At 28.4% G+C, this 6,487-nt stretch overlaps 1 long non-coding RNA gene across 1 annotated transcript; it reads right to left on the bottom strand.

The window, feature by feature from the left end:
* Positions 1 to 2,816: 2,816 nt before the first annotated feature.
* Positions 2,817 to 5,213, bottom strand: LOC120074754 (uncharacterized). The gene is made up of 2 exons (XR_005481057.2): positions 4,646 to 5,213; positions 2,817 to 3,098 (listed from the first exon to the last, which is right to left on the bottom strand). It is a non-coding gene; the product is annotated as an uncharacterized LOC120074754 (long non-coding RNA).
* Positions 5,214 to 6,487: the final 1,274 nt, after the last annotated feature.

The raw sequence follows: 6,487 nt of genomic DNA, 5'->3' as shown, positions 1-6,487 counted from the left end.
GGAGATTAGGTCAAGACCCATTTCATTACGAAAAGTTCAAAGTTGACTTTCGATGGATTAAGAGTTACAAGCATGCCTTTGTGAAGTTGGGGAGGGTACTTGTTTTTGTCTTCTGTAAAGTGTTTTCAACTTAATCTATAATTAACTACAATATTATTATTTCAAATATCTTTTTGTTATAATATTTATGGTTTTCTACTGATCATCTCTTTGCACTCCAAATATAGACTATTATAACTAGATTAAAAGTCACATTAAACACAGATTATCATAATTTATAGATTATAATAACCACCGATCATAATTACCAACTCAACATTCCATATGTTCGCTGAATGATCTTTTGAAGGTGAGTTGTGTTTTGGATACAATTATTAATTTCGCGTCAATCCAGTAACACAAGTTGATATCAAATTCAAGGGTATAATTCATTTTCAAGGGAGGTATAGAGCAAGAGATGGTACAAGACGAGTGAGATAAAATGTGAAAAAGTTACCTTATGCTTTAAGAAGTTACCAAAATGACTATAACAGCTCAGACAGCTCCATGCAGTTGCATATGCTGCCTATTTCTTCAATATTTTCTTGTCTATAATCCTTAATATAAGTATGTATAACTCATGTTCGGTCTAAGTTTATGGTATGTAAAAAGTAATGTAAAATAAAAATGTATATATATATATATATACACACATGAATTTAGTAAGATAAGTAAATTCAGAATGCCATCATCCTTTTTGTTAGGATTTTGAAACCTTAATATATATATAGATGCTAACAGTTGTGTAAACGATTATACACTCTTTTTTTTTTTTTTTTTTTTTTTTTTTTTTTTTTTCTCTTAAAAAAAATATAAGAAATAAATTTCATTGTTGTATGAAATTTACAAAAGATGGGCAGAAAGCCCAATCCTTGGAGTTACAACAGGATTCTTCAATCGGTCAAGAAGGAAGAGAGAGATTGTAAGAGCTATTGAAAGATGAACATTTGAATCAAGTATAGCAAGATTGATAATATTTTCAAAATATATTCAATGATTATAATAAACACATTCAACGATTACACAAGTTTAAAATAAGTGATTAAGCTAAACACAAGTTTAGTCATCATCATAGCGGTCAATGGTTCATTGATTGATCAACTTTCTCTTGTGGATTATGATAAACACATTCATGAAAAGACCCTTCAGATGTTGACTGGAAAATAAGTCAGTTATCTGAAGGAAAACATATAGGAGAAATGCTAGACAAGCGAGCCATATCTTAATTATCCATTAAAAAAAAAAAAAATCTCATATAAATAAAGATTTGTTTCCTCATGAAGTGATAATTACTTCTCCCACTCATAGTTAACATGAAACTCTTGTTTACAAACTCAACCATTCATTAACACTTATGCTTAATTTTTCTTTATTATAGGCCGATTCATCTCTTATTGAAAACAAATTGATAAGGAAATAATCAGACAATTATTAGAGTTAGAGCATTGAATATTGACTTCTAAGCTCAACTTCTAAATAGAATTGAAGAGATGCAATCTTTGAAACTTCAAGATCATCCAAGAGACTTCATGAATTTACGAATTTAGTTTCATCCACATATTTAATACTATATATATCAATTTATTTCAATCTATTTACATTTATGATGATTCATGCGTGAAACTGAAGAGTTTTGTTGAACCTAACAATTAGATGAAAGATTGTGACATTTCTCAGTGACTTTTTAATGAGTATAAAATTGCTGTATTTTTGTCATTTGTCATTTGCTGTATTGTTGTGAGGGTTCATCTAAACTAAGAACAGTTCTCAAACATATTTGCAGTAGGTCCCTTTGTCACAAACTATCTATATTACAAAGTTTAATCACAAAGCATAGTGTATATAATTTAAAGTATGTCGTGTTATAGTTCGATGTTCAAAGATTTTATGTATAGATACATAAGTAGGGGCATGTGATTGAAGGTGAAGCTTTGTTTAAGTTGATTCTAGACTAGACTAGAAATAATGACTTATTGTTCCTTATTGCTGACCCACATAACGACAATGCTTTTAGAAGGTTTAATACTACAAGTTATGTCATTGTATGCCCTCTATTTCTACAATTATGAATAGCTTAAACTTTCATATACGTTCCTATTAACTTTGTTGAAGAAAAAACCCTCATACCAACAAGAGTGTTATCTTTACTTATAAAGCATTGAAATGATATCTTAAGCGAGCACCTTTTTACATTCATAAATTATCAGGTAAATTAGGATTTTTCCATTTTTTAATTCTTAAAATAAAATACTTGATTTCACTTTATTTTGTTTTTATAATTTCGTAAGGGGTATTTGGCTCAAGGTGTTAGAGAAGTGGTTTTGTGAATTCTGCTCCTTGTTTGGTCCAAAAATTAGTGGATCCACTACTAAAAAGATCAATTTCATAACTTATTAACTCTCAACACTCTGGACTCTAATAGTTCATGATTCTTCTGACTTCACTCTACTTCTTGCCTCAAAATCCTTAGTCAATAGTTATTCATTGCAAAGAAAGAGAGAACATAAAGAGGGAACATATTTACACATTCACAGTACAAAACATGACATGTAATCATAAGATAAATTGGCCCATTCTCAAAAGTAGTGTCTCATTGCAATATTTTGGTTGTTATCAATTTTGGTTTGTATTACAATTAGAGTTCCGTCTTAGATTAGAAGTAGTCAAATTAACATCTTCGATTGAGATAGATATGTTTATAAGAAAAGTCGTAAATTTTCACTGATATGAAGTTTTTTAGATAAGAATGAAACTAAATATATGCAGGAGTCGGAAAATTGAAACATGTTTGTGTCTTTTTTATTTATTTAATTTAACGTAGAAAACAAGAACAAAAGTAAAGAACATGTCTATAGCAACAATTACTTTCTCTTGAGACGTAGATAAGAGGGAATGAAATAGGCACATATGGAAGAAGGATGTATATGATAGTGAGGTTGTCTCTTCAATGGTTGTACCAAGTTTCCTATCGATGAGAATTTAACCACGATGTCGCTTTTCTTCGTCTTGTTTCTTCTCGAGAAAATTATTGAATGAGACCATGATAATGTAGTTGCTCCCTAATAGCCATTAGAGTACGTTACTTTAAAATTTGTAGGTCCTAATAAATATTGGATACATTTTTGAAATTGCTCTACAATTTTTCTCTCATATATCTAATGATGTAAAATTACATAATTTCTCATAGTTTTCTACCCTATACCTCTCTTGACACAAAAAATCTTCAGCTTTAATGACAGTTCTCTTCATTTGGCCTGTTGAATGCATTCTAGTCCAATTTTGTTGTGTCAGAAATCGTCTTGCTCAAGAACTACAATTGGAGGCCTCTTGTTTTGTAAATTTGTAAGTATATTCCTTTTATAATGATTTCACTTTTGTATTTTAGAAACATTAACCATTACATCTCCAATATAAAAAAATAAGAAATAATATTAAAAAAAATCCAACTCAACCCAATCATGCAATCTAAATTCAGATATTAGAAACTCAATAAACCCAATCCAACATCCCAAACATATGCTTCATTCAGTATTTCAGATAATCCTAATTCAAGATAACAAATTTCATTGTAATCAGATTCACAGTAATCTTGATCTCATTCCAATGATCCGAATACCCACTTAGTTCATGAACTTTGGAGTTTGTATATTTGTTTCTGAACTTTAAAAATTACTTATTCTTTGAACTTTAATTTTATAATTTTCAAAATTCATTAATCTGCTATATACAAAATCAAAAGTTTAAGGTTCTACTAAACATAAGATTCAAATATATATCTAATAGATCTATTAATTTTTAAAAATTTCGAATAGATCCAAAATTAAAAGTTTAAGAATCTTTTAGAGAATTTGAAAGTTTAAAGACCAAATAAACATAAAATACAAAGTTCAAGAATTAAATTAATAATTGGAGAGGAACCCATCACAATTTAATTATTGAAAATTGAGCACCATGGAAAATTGAGAGCAATGCATTTTTTGTTTTAGTACAACAACAAATGGGAATGAGGAAATTCAAACCTCTAACGTCTGAGATATTGATAAACATGCTTAAATTTGGTTGAGCTATTATTTTAATTATTATATTTTGGGTTTGGACTATTTTGTTTTTGTTTTTGTTTTTGGTTTTTTTTTTGTTTTGTTTTGTTTTTTTTTTTTTTTAAATTAGTGTTATGTGAAGCACTTTTGACTGGAAAAAAAAAAAAAGAAAAAGAATTAGAAACCAAATTGTTTTTTTAGTGTTATTAGGATTTTTAAAAGCACTCGTGGCTGTATAGTTAAAAAAAAAAAAGAACTTTTCATGGGCTAAAACTCACCCTAAATTGTTACATTAAACACAAACTCTAATTTTGAAAAGTAATATCAAACTCATTCAAACAAAAGAATTAGAAACCAAAGGAAACCTTAAAAAAAGAAAAAAGAAAAAAAACAAACCCTTAGTATGTCTTTGTCATCAGCAAAACACATACATTTTCTTGATTCTGTTAGCTTTTTATACAAAATTTAGTCTGTCAATCATCTTCCAAATTTAGTAAAACCAAAGTACAAAGTTTGTAAGAAACCATAAAAACCAATGTCATAAAGTAAGCAAATAAGGAAAGTCTGACCTGAAAACAAAAAATTAAGTGCTGAATGAAGAAGCAGAAGCAGAAGCAGAAGCAAATTTCCATTAATTAAGATGCAGTGGTCTTGATGGTGAAGAAGGGCACATGAAGAACTAACTCAAAAGCCAAAATGGGGGGCCCCCCCCCCCCCCCAAAAAAAAAAAAAAAAAAAAAAAAGAATAAAAAACCCATTTTTTTCCTCTTCCAAATTTCAAATCTCTTCTTACAAACATTAAGGAAAAAAAAAAAAAAGTTGGGATTTTTTGAAATGTATTTGAGAAATTGAGTTAGTACAGCACGTGCCCTGCTTCTCCATCTTGCTCTTCATGCACCTTCTCTCTCTCTGTTTTCTCTCATCTTTTTCCCTTATGCTAAATTTCATACTCTTCTTCTCTTTCTAATTTATAATAAAAGTGGCTCTCTTTAGTTTTATGCTTAAATTACAAAAAACTATCTCGAAAATACTTTTATTATTTTAAAAATTACAATATTACCCTTGATCTTTCGTAAATATTTCAGACCTAAGTTGAAATCCATTAGAATTTTGGATGAGTGTGAGGTGATGACTTGAAACGATGTAACTGTATATTTTGGTTATAGGTTTCATTTAAGATCACCGTTTCAATACTGTTTTAGATCTCAATTTTCGTCTAATATCTTATTGAGTCTTTATAAACGTCGAGACCAATATTACATCTCTTAAGAAGATGGGTAGGGGTGTTTTTAAAATAAGGTCAAATTGCAAAAACCACTATGAAGTATGATGGTAGATAGTTGAAATTACACCCTCAAACTTTTAATGGGAAAAATCGAGTCTTCCCACTTATGTAAGTGTTAAAATTGAGCCCTCAAACCTATCATAGCTGTAGAAACTAAACCCTTAAATGATAAAAATTGAACCCTCAAACTTATCTAATTGTTACAATTTCATAATATAAATTTTTAAGAGCCCAATTCTTACCTTGAAAAATTTGAAGGTATAATTACAATTCGAAAAAAATAAAGGGAGAAATTTAGAGTTACTTTTTATAATTTTGGCTAGTTTTAAATGTGTGTGGGGGCAACCTAGAAAATTGAAGGCCTTAGTTGGGAGTGGACCTTACAAAGGATTTCAAATCCAACACCTACCAAACTACCTTCTCACAACTTGAATTTATAGGACCATTATTATTTTATATTTATGTACAATCTACTTCTATCCTTTTGGTACCTCAAAATCTAATTCTACATAGATTTTTTCTCAATCTTTTTTTTTTTCATTCTACTTTAAATTTAGAAAAATTATTTCAAAAGGTAAAAATGTTGAAAATATTTACAAAATATAACACAATTTTAGAACTATCAATAATAGACGCTGATAGACACTGATAGAAGTCTATTAACGTCTATCATTGATAGTTCTAAAATTTTGTTATATCTTATAAATATTTTGATTTATTTTTTTAAATTTAAAAACAACCCTTGAATTTGAGTTATTATTATTTTTTTTGTTTTTTTAATTAGATATTAAAATAAACTTATGTAAAGTTAGGGACAAAAGTGATAAAAAGTTTAGGATTAATCAATCATCAAGATTTGACTATTAACTTAGTGAGAGTCGATAATTTTTTGTTCTTTTAAAATCACACTTTTAGATGTATGGCATATATTTGTTTTCTAACCAATCATATGAACATTTTAAACCTGCATTACATCAGAGTTTTCAATACAATTTTTTTATGGGTTTGAAAACATAGTGTATTATAACTTATAATATATGATGAGATGTTAATTGGTAGTCATACAATATGGTAATAAAATCTTATAGGCTTTAAAAACCAAATGTAACATAAAATATTAGAGAAC

This window comes from Benincasa hispida, chromosome 3 (assembly GCF_027475165.1).
Source record: "Benincasa hispida cultivar pf3 chromosome 3, pf3_genome.v1.1, whole genome shotgun sequence".
Lineage (NCBI taxonomy): Eukaryota > Viridiplantae > Streptophyta > Magnoliopsida > Cucurbitales > Cucurbitaceae > Benincasa > Benincasa hispida.
The sequence above is the reverse complement of the archived record's forward strand: the minus strand, read 5'-3'. Positions and strand labels throughout refer to the sequence as shown.